Here is an 18,692-nt window from a genome sequence, read left to right as displayed (position 1 = left end):
ATTATTATTATTATTGTTGTTGTTGTTGTTGTTGTTGTTGTTGTTGTTGTTAGTATTATTATTATTATTATTATGGATCATCGCACAGTCAGCCAGATGTTCAGACTGGATTTGGCATTTTGTCTACCTATCGAGTCCTTACCCAGGACCTGGGATAGGCAGATGTGGATGTTTGATGGTATTACAGATATCGTCGCAGAATGGAAGCAGTTCCTAATAAGGCCGCCTTTTGCAATTGACTAATAGCGAATTTGTCAATGCCAATGGTTTTCAAGTGGTGCTCCAGTTGTTTTGGGATTGCACCCAAGGAGCCTATCACTATTGGTACTACCCTTGCTTGCTTTTGCCACAGTCTTTCTATTTCTATTTGTAGGTCTTTGTATTTTGTTATCTTCTCCAGTTCTTTCTCTTCTATTCTGCTATCTCCAGGCACTGCCACGTCCACTATCCAGACTTTTTGTCTTTCTTATCGACAATTGTTAAGTCTGGGGTGTTATGTTGCAGGTGCTTGTCTGTTTGAATTCTGAAGTCCCAGAGCAGTTTAATTTTATCATTTTCTATGACTTTCTCTATTTTATGATCCTGCCAGTTTTTGCTTACAGGCAAATGATATTTTTTGCAGATCTTCCAATGCACCATTGTTGCTACTTTGTCATGCTGCTATTCTGCTCCAGGCACTGCCACATCCATCATCATAATCATTATTATTATTATTATTATTATTATTATTATTATTATTATTATTATTATTATTATTATCATCATCATCATCATCATCATCATCATCATCATCCAGTCTATCCAATATGTTCTCTCTTGTGAAGAAGATCTACTGAAGCTCAATCAAATAAGCTGTTTACCTGCAGTGTGAAACGTGTGTATATGAAAAACACGCCGATTCTCTCATAAACTCCTGGCTGAAAACTTTCAGAACTGATTATATTGATAATGAAGCTCCTTTGGGAGAAGAAAAGGAAAGGCAGGTCCTGGTGGAATACTTTCTTCTGGGCTACACCATTCTATTTTTATTTTCACTCTAGTTTCCATTTTCATTCCAATTGGTTTGTATTATCTGGTCAAGAAATATGTCTTTGGTCTTTTAATTCCCCCCCCCCCTACACACACTAAATATAGTTAGGTTTATTGGGAAAAAAATTAATGGGGCAGCCCTCCATAAAATGGACAGCTAAAGTATTGGAAGTAAAATATATGCTAACAAACTTTATTCCAAATAATAAAGACAAGTTAGTAATCTATAAACAATATATCCAGCTCCTTGGAATATAGAAAAACAACATATAGTATAAAATACAAGTAGTCCTAGATTTACAATAGTTCTTTTAGTGACTGTTCAAAGTTACAATGGCACTGAAAAAATAATTTATGATTGTTTTTCACAATTATGACCATTGCAACATCCCCATCATCTTGTGATCAAAATTCAGATGCTAGGCAAATGGCTCATATTTATGATGTTTGCTGTCTTCCAGGGTCTTTTGACAAGCAAAAGTCGATGGGGATGCCAGATTCACTTAACAGTAATGTTATTAACTTAACAACTATTCATCCTAACTACACTGAGAAATTATCAACTTCAAATAACAGTTTACAATGCTGATTATTTGGCAGATTTATATCTCATGTTTCCCTCGCAGAGCTCAAGGAAGCCTACATATGTCCATTCTTGTCTTTAAGAAAAATCAAGAGGGGAAAAACATACTGACAAAAATTATTAAAGTAGCTTTCACCATGCATGGGCAAGTTACAGTGGATGCGTTTTGTCAAAGACAATGTGAAACCACTAAAGAAAGCAAAAGAGGATGGGCTACAGTTAGTCTGAAAGAAATTAGATATTCAGAAGATCTATCAAGCAAGTAGAGGGATGGGTATGGTAATGTTTACAGCTAATATTATCTTGAAATATTATATACACTGCTGCCACAATTCATATCCTTTGAACTATGGTACTGGAGAAGACTCCTGTGAGTCCCTTGGACTGCAAGCCATTCAAATCGGTCAGTCCTAGAAGAGATCAACCCCGACTACTCTTTAGAAGGCCAGATCCTGAAGTTGAAACTCAAATACTTTGGCCACCTAATAAAAAGGAAGGACTCACTGGAGAAGGGCCTAATGCTGGGAAAGATTGAGGGCAATAGAAGAAGGGGATGACAGAGAAAGGGGCGTTGTCTTACCTGAACGCCTTTTCTCAGCATGATGATGGAGAATCCACGGATGGGTTGTCTTAATCTATCTGCTCCAATTAGACTAAGTCTGAAATTTAGTACCACCCCCTTTGTGCCAACTGCACCCCAGTTTTAGGCTAAGGCGATACTCAGACTTTAGTCCGACGCGTCTGAACAATATGGGAACCAGGCCAACTGACCTAATGGTAGGGAGTGGATTCTCCATCATCATGCTGAGAAAAGGCATTCAGGTAAGACAACGCCCCTTTCTCCAGCATGATTGGATGGAGAACCCACGGATGGGACATACCGAAGCCCTGTGTCCCTAGGGTGGGGAATTAGATTGGGCCTGGGTCCCATCCAACGTTAATGCGTGTTCTAGAACCTTGCGGCCAAATGAAGCCGTAGAAGATGCATATATATCCCTCTTGTAGTGACAGACAAAGGAAGAGGGCGATGCCCATGTTGCTGCTCTACAAATTCCCTCTACGGAGGCCTGAGTAGACCAGGCAGCTGTAGTAGCTGCGCCCCGGTGGAATGGGCCATGATATGCCTGGGATCTCGCAGTGACTGAGACTGCTATGCCAGAGAAATACAAACTGTAATCCACCTGCGTATTGTGGTTGAAGAAACCTTCTGACCTAGTGATGAAGGGTGATAGGACACAAACAGAGCCTCTGTTCTGTGGAAAGATGAGGTTCTCTGTATATAACAATATAAGCCCTGCGCACATCCAATTTGTTCCACTGAACCTCTATGTCATTAGATGGGTTAGGACAGAAGTCCGGCAAAACTATGTCCTGAGATCTAGGATACAAGGACTTGACCTTAGGCACGAAGGAGGGGCCTAGCCTAAGGGTTACCCTGTCCTTATGGAACGTACACAGGTCCTTCCTCACTGAAGAGTAGCCAGTTCAGATATCTTTCTCGCTGAAGTTACAGAAACAAGAAATTCCACCTTCATCGATAGCTGTTTAAACAAACCAGTGTCAATAGTTCAAAGTGTGCGAAACAAGAGCCTATAAACCTGATGAAGATCCCACGAGGGGTATCTATGTACAGTTGATGGTCTGACATTGTTAGCTCCTTTTAGGAAGGAGTGTATCATAGGATAATGTGTTAAGAATTCATTGCCACAGGAAATAACTGTGGCAAGTGCTGCTACCTGCCTGCGGATGGTGTCTAGACCATCCCTCAGGAACTCCAAGATAACTGGCATTAAACCGCCAAAAGGTCAATTTTTCGAACTGAACACTAATTACAGGAGTCTCTCCATGTGGCATCGTATATTCTATTCGTCGAGGGTCGCCTGGATTGCTGAATCATAGCTATGACCCTTGACGAATATGAGTCTCAGCCTAAGGCCTGCCTCTCAAGAGCCAGACGGTTAACTGGAGTCATTGAGGGTTTGGATGGCGTAGTTCCCCCTGAATGTGGGCGATGCGATTTGCTGGGATCCTCCATGGAGATGATGCGGAGAGCTCCATCAGGTCGGCGACCAAGAGCGTCTCGGCCAATGCGGCGCAACCAGGAGGACCTCTGCTCGTTCGCGAAGGATCTTCCTGATTGTGGCAGGAAGAAACGGCAGAGGAGGGAAGGCATAGAGCAGTTCCCTGGGCCAGGGACTGTGGAGCGCATCTGTTCCCTCCGCTGATGGAGGTGGGAACCTGGAAAGGAATCTGGGAAGTTGTGAGTTGATGGGGGAGGCAAAAGGTCTAAGGTTGGGAAACCAAACCTGTCCACGATCTCTCTGAACACCTTCGGATCCAGCTGCCATTCGGAATGGTCCATGGTTGCTCTGCTCAGTGAGTCTGCCTGCTGGTTGGTCACTCCAGATATGTGCTCCGCCCTGATGGAAGCAAGATTCAGTTCCGCCCAGGACCCCAGCAATTTGGCCTCCTGCATGAGAGGCCTGGACCTTGTCCCCCCTTGTCTGTTGACGTGGGCCTTGGCTGTAATGTTGTCGGTTAAAATCAGGACATGTTGGCCCTGTACTATATCAGTGAATCCCTTTAGGGCCATATGTATGGCTCTGAGTTCCAGCCAGTTTATATTGTTCTTTAGGTCCTGTTTGGACCACTGACCTTGAGCCCAGTGCGTGTGGAGGTGTGCCCCCCACCCAAACAGGCTTGCATCTGTGGTAATGGTAATCCTGTCTGGTTCTAATACTGCTCTCCATGACAGTGCTGGGGAGTCCCACCATTGAAGGGAGTTCAAGTCTCTGAAATGGAAGGAGAAGCCATGTAATTCTCTGGCTGGAGGCGTGCCCATGGCACAATTTGCACGCAGGACACCGTCTTCCCCAGTAGCTGTGATAGGGAGGCCAATGTGACTACTCTGGCCCTTTGGATCCGATGTACAAGAGTCTGAATAGAGTTCCTTCGGTCCTGAAATAGGTAGACTGTACAATTGTCCGTGTCTATAACAGCGCCCAAATGGAGGAGCCGGGTTGTTGTATGACTTTTCTGGAAATTAACAGAAAACCCGTGCTCCTGAAAGACCTTGATGGCTAGGGCGAGGTCTGACTGAGCGTTTCGGAATGATGATGACTGAATTAGTATGTCATCTAAATAGCATTGAATTCTGATTGGAATTTGTCTAAGGTGGGCTGCGAGCACTGCCAGTACCTTGTAAATACCCTCGGTGTCGATGAGAGGCCAAATGGTAGGGCTCTGTACTGGTAGTGGGCATAGCTGAATCTGAGGAATTTGCGGTGGTTAGGAAACATGTCTCAGTTAGGTCTATTGAGGTAAGAAAGTCACCTTGCCTGATGCTGGCCAGGATTGATTGAAGTGGTTGCATCTTAAACTTCTTATACCTCAAGTAAGGTTTAGACCTTTCAAGTCTAAGATTGCCCTCCAGCCCCCCAAGTCTTAGGGATGACGAAGAGGTTTGAGTAAAACCTTCGTCCTTCTTGGTCTTGTGTACTGGTTCAATTGCTCGTATTTGTAATAAATGAGCTATGGCCTCTGACATAAAGTCAGCCCTGGACCTGCTCGTTGGGATAGGGCAAGAGCGGAATTTGTCAGGTGGTTGAGAACAAAATTCTAGTCTCAAACCTTGCGTGACAGTGTCTAACACCCATGCATCTGTAGTGATGGCTGTCCAACTGCTGGAATAAGGGGCCAGCCAGCATCTGTGGTGGTGACTGCCCAAGTGCTGGAATAAGGGGCCAGCTGGCTTCCTATGGGAAGTGAGACTGTGAGATCACTTGCCTCGTTTAGAGGAATGGCCCCTCGGCCTTGAAGGGGCCGCTGGGCCTGGATCTGTGGTCTGCTTCTGCATGCTGAACGATCCTGCTGTCGTTCTTGTCTCTGAAAGGAATAGAGGGATGCCTGGGCCCAGTCCCAGGATGGAGCTGGTCGAAAGGCAGCCTCCTGTAACTGCTCTGTGACATGAGTTAACCAGAGTTTTATGTTTGTCCTTACCTTCAGTTAAGTATGGTTCTAGTGCCTTACCAAAGAGATGTCCACCTGTGTAAGGTTTAGAGGCCAGACGCCACTTGGTCTTGGTGTCTGCTTGCCAATTCCTGGGCCAAAGGAGCCTTCGTGCTGAGATGTCTGCAGCGATGGTCTGGCAGTGTATCTAGCCATGTGCAAAGAAGCGTCGGCTAGGTACTGGGATGTAGCCACTAACTTATCCAGATTTTGGTGAGCTCTGAGCTGGTCCGGAGGGATCCTGTCCTAGAGTTCACGTAACCCAAGGGCTGAAGCCCTGGCGAAGAAGGCCATGGACGTTGCCGCCTTTGTTGCCCAGGCTGATGCCAGATGGGAACTACGCAATGCGGAGTCAATGTTTTTATCCTCCTCCCTAAGTGCCTCATTTATGTCCCCAGGGATGTTAGCATTGGGAAACAATGAGTTCAAGGCTCATCAATCTCAGGAATCTCCAATAGGGAGGCCAGAGAATGGGCAACATTGAATAATGTTCCCTCTACTGCACCGGGGCTTAAGAAGGATCCTAAGTTCTCCCATTGTTCTTGAACTATATTCAGAAAAAGGGGAGGGCAGGGAATATTGTTCTGCGAGACTGAGGGCGTGGTGACCCTTGGACGTTGTAGGTGGGGTCTCCTGTTCTTGGGGGAGGTTTGAGTAGCAGGGAATTAAAGAATGACTGGTCAAAGAGACTGACAGGAGGGGTGGGGTCAGAGGGAGTGATGCCCTCATCCTCAAACAAAATCAGGCCAGATTGTTCAGCCCCTGTAGATTCCAAATCCGATGAGGGATCCTCCATCAAATCTGGAGATTGTGGATGATACGTGGCCTGGGGGGGTGGCTGTAAACTGAGCCACAGCCTGGGTTATCATGGACTGAAGGAGGTCCGGGTTCAAGGCCTGGTTCTCGGGAGGGCGAAGCCCTGCTGCAGTGGGGGTGAACGTGGCCTGGGGTCCTGGGGTGTCCTGGTTGGTTATGCCCCTCCCTGGGTCCACTCTTGTGGTTAAATCTAATTGGGGAATTCCCCTGGGGGAGACCAGGCCCCTGGGGCTGAGGCACAATGTGAGGAAAGGGGTTCAAAAATGGACCTTCCCATCGTGCCTGTCAGATCTGGGGAGGCCGCTCTCAGTCTTTGGGACTCCTCCTCCCTCTGTGGCTCCCTGCTTGGCCGGGCTTGCTTGGTGGTGTTCTTTCCACTTGCCTCTGTTTGGCGTTTCCTCTTGGCCAGCTCGCTGATTTTCTCTGCCATGATGAGTTGCTCTGGGCTCAACCTTGGCAAAACGCCCCTCCCTCGGCGCTGTAACTCACCAAGGGAGCCTGCAGAGATGATTCAGCCCGTGAGGGGGATGGGTGGGGAATTAATGGGCACCGCGTCCCTTGGGAGCGAACAGGCCCTCCCCGGTTCAACGCTGTAGTCTTGAAGCCTCTGTCACAGGTGATGAACACTGCCTTCAGGAGAAACTCCAGGCAGTCTGGGCCTCAGTCACACACAAAATGGCCGCTGTGAGTCAATTCAAAATGGCGGCCACAGAGTTTGCGCCAAAAAAACGGCAGTTAAAAGAAGAAGGCCTTGAGGCCTGAGGCTTAAACTGCGATGAGCCCTCATTCCAAGGAATCGCTTGGGCTCCTAACACAGTGAATGGATTCCAAAAAAAAAAGGCCATTAGAAGAAGAAGGCCTTGAGGCCTGTGGCCTAAGCTGCAATGAGCCCTCATTCCGAGGAATCACTTGGGCTCCTAACGCAGCGAATGGATTACAATTAGGTGAGCTGAGAGAGGCTGAGGCAGGCCGAGGCCTAGTAAGGCCTCCAGGCTCTGAAAATTGGATCGGTGCCAAAAACTTTCTCCTGCTGCTGGGGCGGTCTGCTGAGGCCGAGGGACCTAGAAAAGGCTCCCTCCAGGCCTGATGAGCCTCGTCGTCCCTTGCGGAGCCCCCCAGTCAATTGGCAAGCTTACCCCTGCCTCTAAGGCCTCCAGGCTCTGGTTAGAAGAATGGAGCCCTTGATGCAGAGGAATGGCCCCTGGTAGGAGATTTCTCTTGCTTCTGGGAATCCAATTTTCAAGCTGATTGAGAAGCTGAAAGGCTCTCAAAGGGAGAAAGGGAAAGTTCCCCCCCCCCAAAGGGAGGTTTTGTCAGCCTGTCAGCCTGCTAGGCTACAGGTTGGGATGAAATAAAATAGGAATACACAGTCTTCTGCTCCAGGAGCGAAGAAAAAAACGTGTCTTAGAGCAAAGAGACTAAGTCTAAAACTGGGGTGCAGTTGGCACAGAGGGGGCAGTACTAAATTTCAGACTTAGTCTAATTGGAGCAGATAGATTAAGAGAACCCATCCGTGGGTTCTCCATCCAATCATGCTGGAGAATGAGATGGCTGGATGGAGTCACTGAAGCAGTAGGTGTGAACTTAAATGGACTCCAGAAGATGGTAGAGGACAGGAAGACCTGGAGGAATGTTGTCCATGGGGTCGCGATGGGTCGGACACGATTTTGCAATTAACAACAACAACAGCAATAACAACAATTCATATAGTCTTCACAGTGCCTTGTATTTCTTATATCATTTGTTTTGTCTTGCTGGTTTTGTCTTGCTGGACAAGTATATAAGGGCAGAAGTTGGTTGTGGCATAACACGTTTCATTGTTTTGACATCATCATAGATATGGCTTTCCTGCTCCTCTTGAGAGGGCTTATACTGACCCAAATTCAAAAGTGTTATATTTCAAATCCAGTCAGATAGTTAACTCAAAAGAAACGATCTTATAACAAACAAATATATTTTAATGAGAAAGATTACTTGCGTTCACGTTGAGATTGGTGCTGCTGGGAATACATGTTTGTTCATCTTTCAGATCCTTTCCTTAGGTAAGAAGATTTTGCTCTTTATACCATCTTATAGGGAGACCTTCCATGGCCCATGCTTCTTACAGACAAAGAGATTCCCATGTGGCTTGTGTCCAGGAAGTCTCCCCAAGACCTTTGGAACTCCTCCCACTGACCCATCCACATACCTAGCATTTAACCCAATAACTGCCAGACCTTCCAACATAGAGCTGGGCCATAGAGCTATATGGGCCATAGAGCTATATGGGCCAGAACAGGGCTGCTATGGCTCGAATTCTTTTTCTTACCTTAAACTGTTCCCTTTTGCTTCTAGTCCCCATGCAGATGACCTCATTTATATATTAGCTTGTGAAGTAAAGAATTACATAGAATTATTGCATTCTAGAAACTGCATTCTACATTCTGCAGTTTCTAGCAACTTCCTTATTCTTCCTTTTCCGCTTTCTTCATAAGATGATTTTAGGGTTTCTTATGTCTTAAAAAAAAAGTTAAGACCACCAGTTTGATTAGACATCAAGCATACCATGGCTTTTAGAAACTTTGGAATGGCACAAATACATTTCAAAAGCAAAACATGATAATGTATGTTTACCACTCTGTAAAGCAGTAATTATTATTTAATACTTGAATGTTTCATGGTACCAATACAATATAATTGGAAGTGTTTGCATGGCATATTAGTCTAAAGGATTAAATAATAAGTGCATGTGGGCCATTATTTAAGCCTTGTCACAGATAGCTCTAAAAGTATATTTTGTTACATATTGTGTCATCTAAATTCCCAACAAATACCAATTTGGATTTCCAAAATCTGAAACGGCAAAACATATCTTAGGTACATTTCACAATGATTTCTGATAGGTTTGGATCACACAAAACAAAATTAAGATAAGAAATAATGGGAATATCCACCATTAAGAGAGCACATTTTATTAGCAATAGCAATAGTGCTTAGATGTATATATTATTTCATAGTGCTCTACAGCCCTCTGTAAGTGGTTTACAGAGTCAGCATATTGCTGACAATCTGGATCCTCATTTTACTGATGGATGGAAGGCTAAGTCAACCTTGAGTCAGTGGGAATTGAATTCCTGGCAGTTGGCAGAATTAGCTGCATTCTAACCACTGTGCCACCATGGCTCTTGTTCATGTGTGTTTGTGTGTGTGATGTTTATTATCAGACACTTAGCTCAGGCACTTAATCTGAAAATTAAAAGTTGTAGATAGTTTATGAACACATGGAATGCTACCTTCAGTAGTCATAAGAAAGTATCAGTGCAATTTATAACATTTGAAGTTGATGATAGATTGGAAGTAAGCCTAGTCAGATTTAGAATAAGCCTGCTGAGTTCAGTGAGCCTCATTTTAATTATGATTAATGTTAAGTCCCATTGTTTCAACATTTGCTGAAGCTAAGTGTGGATCCAATCCTGTAATCTTGGAGTGCGTGAAATAATAGTTTTGTACAAACATATCAAACTATAATTTGAAAAACAACAAGGGACAACAAAATCAATATATGAGGAGGAATTATATTAAATAAGGATATGAACCTTTCCAGGCTGGTTCAAAAATATGTGAAGGGCCTATATCAAGAGACTTCCTCAGATGAGGAGGTGGAGAAAAAACATCCCAAGAACCAGATGCAATGTCTTCAGGATGCAGCAACTATGCTGAACCAGCAATAACCTCACTATCCAGGGGGGTAATCTAAATCAAGTAGTAATTGGTTCTGACAATAATTCATCTTGTAATATAATGCCATGTGATCCTCTCTGGTCCAGAATTTTTCTTAGTCTTTACAGCAAACTTCCTTTAGGGAAATTTTTTTTAATAAAAGTAGGTTGTAGAAAAAGAATTAGGTTGGCAAATTTAAAGGGCACTTAGTATAAATCTTTATCTACTCCATTTCTTTTTCTTCCGTGTATCTTTTCCTTATATTTTTCCATCCAAATCTTGTATGCAGCTATCTTCTTCTCACAATCTGTTCTCCAAGGCATCCCTCTCCATTTTTCCTGGGACCCAGTCTGAAATCCTTATGCAGGCATATTTGGAAATAACGAAGGCTAGAAAATGGAAAAAAAAAAAATCATAGCAATGCCACAACAGCTGGACTAGGCAGAGCTAGTTAGAACAAAGCTGCTTATGAAAAGAATGCCTGAAAAAAGGCCAAATCTTATTTTCTGGGGAGCAATGTGAATCAATCAAAGCTGCTATAACAACACTGTCCTATTCCTATTCATCAGATTCCTTGCTATAGAAAATATCTAGCATTGGACTTCATGATGTTTCTTGATTTCTCTGTATGTTTACTGCTTTAGATTCTACTTCCTCAATGAGTTTTTCTTTCTGTTCTGAGCTAGGACTAGATTTATATCTGTGAAATTAACTTGATGACTTTATTATGGCAATAAATCAGACAATAAATTGAGATTTTTGAGACTAGAACAGAAAAGTAGAACAGGCATTAAGCTTCTAGTTGTGAGCAGGCAAACCATCATACTTTATATCTTGCAGAATTATCATTCCCAGTATCTGCATTACTGGTCAGGTTCCTGAGAATTGTAGTGTAGCAACATTTGGAAGGCTACAACCTGCTCACATATGGTAGATGAAGGAAGATTATCAATCTTCTTAACAGAGATAGTTGATTCCAACCATCAATAAATAATATTTATTGCTATGTTGAAATGGACTTTACCTGCCAATTTCTGAAGATGAAAGTAGTGTTGAAAGTACTGAATAGCCTGCTTTTTCAGTTATTTGACAATTAAGTATGACAAGTCTATGAGGCAAAAAAAGAAAACCCCACAATCTTTCTTCAACAGAATAGAAACTGTTACAGCTCTATTTTATCACTGAAAGAAATGTAAGGAAGATGTGTCAGGCTCTTGAAAGTACAAGACATCCAAATTAAATCTGTGATTAGATTAAATTCTCTCCCCAAATTAATCACTGCTATCTGAAGTCATAGGCTTGATTATATTGAAGAATATCCTGGCTTTTTTGTGATGAAAGAAGTTACTTCTTGGCTTGGATATCATCTTTCAAACTTTAACAACTTTAGGTCTATTCCCAAGGCTTGGCTTTAATACTGAATTTGGTTCAATGAATTTGCTCTCCATGCTGCAACTGTCTAGCATATAGCTTTGAAATTTCTCAGCAAGCAAAGTCTAGTCAATGGGTTTTGTGTTTACCATATTCAGGTGGTACTATGGTTCAGCAGTTAAAACACTTGAGTTTATCAGCTGGAAAGGCGGCAGCCCGAGTTCAAGACCCAAGCATCGCACGTGGGAGTGAGCGCCCATCTTTGGAAGGCTGAGTCAACCTTGAGCTGTTAAGAATCGAACTATTGGCAGCTGGCAGTCAGCAGAAGTAGCCTGCAGTACTGCATTCTAACCACTGTGCCACCAGGGCTCTTAAGTAGATACAATTTTGGTGGGGAAGAAACAGCGCTCTGTGATTTCGTGATGGCCACATGACTGCAGGAATAACTTTGGTTAGTGCTGGAGATGAGTGCCACCCCCTATAGTCAGCAATAACTAGTGGACTAAAATCTGCAGGAACTCCTTCTTCCATATTCAAAAAACTGTGCTCTGCTGCACCTGCTGGAAAGTCAGTGTAGACCTCCTATCTTCAGTTATAGCTCCTGCCATTCATCCATCATATTTGGTCCACCTGAAAGTCTTACATTCAGTCCATCACAGCTGCTATAGCTTCCTGACCCGCCTGTCATTTCAGAGCTCTTGACTTACAACAAAAGTAGACTGGTTCCTTGAGGAGAAAAACTAAACATTCAGTTCCTTTTTTATGGGACTCACGGTGCTTGAGTGATACGTGCAGTCAAATAAACAGTAGACTCCCATTAATTTGGATTGTTCTTTAAACAAAAACAGCCAGAGTGGCAATCTGTCACCATTTAACATACATCAGGACATCAACTATGTCAGAAATGAATAGAGCATTTCGATTTAGATGAACGTCCTAGCTATTAAAAAGACAGAATGCCAGAAAAGGTTTTAGCAAAGTTTTCCACACTCTTCTTTTAATAATGTCTTAGTATACTGTGAAAATAGAGAACATGCTGTGAAGTTACATTTAAATTTTAAAGGTTTTTTTTTTTCTCTAATTGAGGCTGCATTGCCTTTGATGTGCATACGTGCTGAAGCTCTCAGGTCACCAAAGTAGTTTTTTAAAAAAATGTGTTGGGTTACGTATTTTTTCTTTTTACACATCCATTCTCTTTATAACAAAATATATCTTGTTTCTCTTGCTGTCATGCAGCAAGCTGCTAAGGAAAGGATACATGTTATTGTATTGAATTCCAAGACATAAAAGAAATGCTAGCACTGATGATGTTACCTAGTCTGAGTAATGAAATAAGTGGAAGAAAACTACCGAGGTCAGAGAGTACCAAGGGGAGTCTATTGCCCTGTGCTGTCCCAATTTCAGGACACAGTTGGAAAGAGTTGGGAAGTTGTGAAGATAATGTCAGCTTTCTAGCATTTATTGCATGACTAGGTTGCAAAAGGCCTTTTTAGACCCAGAATCTTTCCTGCCTTTTAGTTAAGAGAGATACTATCCTGGACCAGATGTCACCACTGAAGGCATCACACAAAAGGGATTGTCTCTTTAGGAGCTCCTTATGCTGTATCCACTTGTTTGTTCTCATGTATAAACATTGAGAGTTTGGATTCTAAAAGAGGAAGAGTGCTTTTTTTTTTTTTTGCTAATTTTTGCCCAACGTTGCTTGTTTTATGGGATGTGTTATGAAATATGGGGAGATTGGAGAATAAAATCTAGGGAGTAAAGCAATAACTTATAGGAAGAGATATGTTGAATAGCTGCAACCTAGCTGCTTCAAAGAAAAGCAGCCAGGTTGCAGACTGATTTGTCTGAAATGGTATAGGGTTTCCTGCCTGAGCAGGGGATTGGACTAGAAGACCTCTAAGCTCCCTTCCAACTCTGTTATTCTATTCTAAAAGAAGGTAGGCAGGGGATTGGTTTTCCTTCCCTTTAGTTTACAATCCAGTCAAGAGAAATCAAAGTGATATAATGATTTATGTTTTTAATCGTAGGCCAATTGCGGGTAAAATTTCTTTTTGGGGGGAGTAGGGGTACCTTTGTCTCAGTATAGACTCTAGTGAAGGACATAAACAAGCCCATGTTCTTGTTCTTGGCAAGAATTTGGCAGTGTCCAGAAAGCACTTAACCATTAATCTCCAGACCTTTGAATTAGATGACCAGATAGTTGGCGAGCCAAAGGCCTTTGGATTTCTGATTGATTTGCTCCACTTTGGGAGCTGATTTCAATGTAACCTTAGTTTGGAAATCAAAGCTGGTTATCTGATGCCAATGATTGTGATATAGCAATGGATCTCCTTCCTCCAAACTGTTAACAGTGTAAGCATATCCACACTTACCACTTAAACTGCTCCTGTACTGTGGTAATCACAGTTTAACATCAAAGCAGCTTAAGCAAAATATCTCCAGGCTTAATGTATTGGCAACACCTTAAATCAGTCAATTAGTTGTTGAGCCATATCAAAAAGCTGTAAAAACAATACAAGAAAAAAAGAAGCACATAATTCATAACATATTTTTGCCCCTGCAGTCGATCCTAATCTGTTCTAAGTAGTCCACTCTTAGCTGGGTAGCTTTTGATATAAAGGACATGATCCTTCCAGCAGTATCCAAGTGTGTTTCCTACAAAAAGTATAACAATCTGTGCTGAATATCTCAGTATTTTAGATTTTAGAAAAGGATTTAAACCATCAGTGCTTGCTATAAAATATAATTTGCTATCAAGCAAAATATAAGCAATTCTTCAATGGCTGGAGCACCACATATTCATCTTTCTGAAAATGAGATTCCATGAAACTTTCCACACCTTACCAAGGAATCAATTTTGGAATAAAATTTATATAAAAATTACATAGGAAAGGAGCCAATATATATCCCTAGACTTAAGCAGTGTGGATTTTGTTAGTAAGGGATCCTTATTTACCTGTATGTACACTTGACCAAGAATACAAGATCTTGGTGAGATAGAAAAGTTTAAATTCCATTTTCCGGGTCACAGGTTTCTTCCAAAGTATGTTTCTGCTGATTAAATTAAAGGCTGCACTAAGATCTATGATAGTTATAAGCAATACACAATTCCTTTAAATGTGTATTTTTTTCAAAAGACGGCATAAAATGAAACACTTGTAGTAAAGCAACCACATTTAAACTAACAAACACTTATCAGCAGCTTAGTTCTTAATCTTATATAAAAAAATCCCTATTTGGCATACAATTTTGATATGATATTGATTAGGCTAATTGGTTTCTAATTAAATAGAGTGTCCTTGTTATCTTTTTTTTCTAAACAGAAATGGAGAACTCTTAACCTCTTGGAATGGGGTAGGAATTATTTTTACGAGTAAATAAACTTGGCAATAAAGGGGCCCACCGATCAGCATGGTATCTGAACAGGAGGTAGATCTTCACTAGGAGCATTATTAAACTTCTAAGTCTAAATAAGCCATTTAATCTCTCTTCAGTTACCGAAGGCCAAACTGGGAGCTGCTGCAAGCCAGCCATAATTCGTTATATAAATCTTCCTCTCTGCTGTAACTGGAGTCCCTGAATAGTTCATTATGAAATCCCCCCTCCACACAAAGACAGGAATAGGGATATCAAAGGATAACCTATGTTCCTTCAATAAATCAGCAACTGTGTGCCAAAAAATGACTAGGTTCGGATTTCTTCCAAGTAAACTCTAGGTCTGCCCAAAGAGAAGAAAAGGAGTGAGATTTTGTACACATAATTAATTTCTTTTATTCTTGTCCAAGTTATAGAAAGATGGCATGGCTGTTATCTGTAGGCCAATTTTTTCAAACCAACCCCTTAGAACAGACATGTCAAACTCGCGATGTCACGTGACTTCACACAACATATCGGGACTGTTTTGCCATTACTGGCAATGGGTTGGGTGCGGCTTCTGCGTGATGCATCCAGCCTGCAGGCCGGCGGTTTGACACCCCTGCCTTTGAAGAACATGCATTCCAGATGGCAAGCCATAACAAAAGCTGATTATACTATACAGTACAGCTTTCTTGCTGCAGGTCCTACCCTTTCCTGTCACTCACCTTATTGACCTTCCTTTAACCCTTCCCCTTGCTTCATTTGATTGGGCCACATGCACAGGGATTTTGAAATTTTTAAAAATCACTGACGTACTAAAACATAACAGTTAACGTTCCACCTTTTCAAGGATATGAGTTACAGGGTCTACTCATTCTAATTCAGTGTTACTCACTGCATTTTAAACCTTTTAGAACCAATTTTATGGATCAGGTGTGCCACCAAGCGTTTATGCTACCAAGGAAAAAATGGCTACTCAGGGGAGTGAGAATGAACACGTTTAAGGGGACATTCCTTCTACAATTTGCACTACCCAAAGAACAGGTGCAATTATTCTGTAGTTACTTTGCTCAAATGACACCAGCATTCAAGGCATATTCAATCAATAATTTGAATTTAAAAACTAATAGGCAAATACTCACCTAGTTTGAGGGTAAGAATATTAATGGGAAGGGCACATAATCCAGCTGGATTTTCCATTTGGAAATAGTTTCCAGTCTGTTCCAATGACAGGGCTAGAGATAAATAGTGAATATGTCTCCTTTGCCTCTGTTATCCCTGTCCAATGAAATGAAACTATGAGTAATCCTAATTTGTGCTGCTCCTTACATTGGTAAACAATGAATAAATAAAGCAAAAATAAACAAGAGAAAGATAAAGGAAGAAAAAGTGTAGTGTAGCTGCAGTTGCTCAGTGACAATACAGTCACAAGAACTGCTTGCTGTCATTCACCTTCAACAGCTTAGATTGCTGATTGCACAATCTGTCACTTTTCCACCCACAATATTTAGAACTTATGCTTTCTGTAGTCAGCAAACACTATTCTTCTCCCCCCACACACCCCACTCCCAATTTCCTAAAGCATCTTTTAAGTGAGTTTTCAACTGACTTATTTTCTTAGCAATTAAAAGTGTCGGTGCTAGGCTTGCTTCTCACATGAAGATCAAACTCATGGGGTTTAGGTAGTATCACTTCTAACTGTTGTGAGATCTTAGAACTCATAGTTCCTCTACAGAAGTAAATAAATAACATTTAAACACCCATGTGCATAACAAGCTTGATGCCAGAAAGGAGAATCCTAGGCTTTTTTCTTTTGTACGGGATTTTTTTCCTCTCCTGAGATTCCGTCAGTTTACACCCATCTGCTGTCAAACACAGGCTTATGTAACCCAAATCAGATGCAAATATTTAGGCTTTGGAGATGTGTTTCTAGTAGCTGCAAGGACAAATTAACAGCAGATCAAACACACTAGGAGCCAGCAAGTGCCAACTTTAAAGCAAAGGTTATATTTTAAAATGCAATATACAAAAAAGATCAGAGAGTCCTGATGCATGGTATTGAATGTAAGATCTATTCCAAGCACATAACAATATATGATATATATTTTAGAGTAATATATATGAAGACTTTATTAATATTCTGTAGATACATATACAAGCCCACATATAAATTCACCTAAGTCCAGATCTCTTCTTCCTCCCCTTTCCTAAAAACAAAATAAAACAAAACAAAAAAGATGTGGAATCAGTCCAAGCAAATGTAATGAACACTCTAATGCACTCTTAATTAGGGTACAGGCAAATGATTAGTCATACTTAGGATTGAAACACATTGGAAAAAAACAGAAACTGGCCCAAACTAAAATTAACAAATACACTGCAAAAAATATCATTTGCCTGTAAGCAAAAACTGGTGGGATCATAAAATAGAGAAAGTCATAGAAAATGATAAAATTAAACTGCTCTGGGACTTCAGAATTCAAACAGACAAGCACCTACAAAACACCCCTGACTTAACAATTGTCGATAAGAAAGACAAAAAAGTCTGGATAGTGGATGTGGCAGTGCCTGGAGACAGCAGAATAGAAGAGAAAGAACTGGAGAAGATAACAAAATACAAAGACCTACAAATAGAAATAGAAAGACTGTGGCAAAAGCAAGCAAGGGTAGTACCAATAGTGATAGGCTCCTTGGGTGCAATCCCAAAACAACTGGAGCACCACTTGAACACCATTGGCATTGACAAATTCGCTATTAGTCAATTGCAAAAGGCGGCCTTACTAGGAACTGCTTCCATCCTGCGACGATATCTGTAATACCATCAAACATCCACATCTGCCTATCCCAGGTCCTGGGTAAGGACTCGATAGGTAGACAAAATGCCAAATCCAGTCTGAACATCTGGCTGACTGTGCGATGATCCATATAATACTAACACTACTACTACTACTACTACTACAACTACTACTACTACTACTAATAATAATAAAGTTGGAAGGGACTTTGGAGGTCATCGAGTCCAACCCCCTGCTCAGGCAGGAACTCTACACCATTTCAAACCTTGACTTTTCTTGTGTAGTAATTCCTGAATTAAATGATTACTGAATTATATTATGTACTTTATCACTAGGAATCTTGACTGGTGCTCTTAATTGTAGAATGCTGTTTAATTATTAGTTTTGTTTCTGATATTTTATTATAGATTGTCCAGAGTCATGTTTTGTGAAATGGGTGGCTATACAAGTATTAGAACTAACTAACTAACTAACTAACTAACTAACTAACTAACTAACTAACTAACTAACTAACTAACAAGCTGCTCTCATCATCAATAAATATACTTTATGTTAGAGGTTGAGCTAGACTTCTGGGATGACTGCTTTGTTATTGCTGCTTTGTCCATGTATTTATTTTGGAACAAATAGAAAGTATAGAAGATGTTTTTGCAACAACTAAGGTAATCACTGAATGAGGAAGTTGGGTTAATTGCGACACAGGCAGTTGGGATCCAGTTGTGGTTTTCTACCTTAGAAACACAATGGATTTGTCTAGAAATATCAGTAACCGAAATGATCATTAAATGATACTTTGAAATGCTCATTTTCTATTACCATGAACATGTTTTAAGATTTGAATGACTTTTTCTTTAATGGTCAGTCACCTAGTATACTGTCTACATATTTTTCTAGGGAAAGTACTGGCAAATGACCCTTAATGGCTAAAAATTAGCTGCAGTGTCCTGCTCAGTGAGAGCCATTTTCGGGAAGGTAAGTCAAAGTGTTGCTGTTGAGATTTCTGTAGGTGAAAACTAGCAAGGCAAATGTTG

This window comes from Crotalus tigris, unplaced genomic scaffold (genome assembly GCF_016545835.1).
Source record: "Crotalus tigris isolate CLP2741 ecotype Arizona unplaced genomic scaffold, ASM1654583v1 scf7180000017830.1249129, whole genome shotgun sequence".
NCBI classification, from domain to species: domain Eukaryota; kingdom Metazoa; phylum Chordata; class Lepidosauria; order Squamata; family Viperidae; genus Crotalus; species Crotalus tigris.
This window is presented reverse-complemented; position numbering follows the sequence as displayed.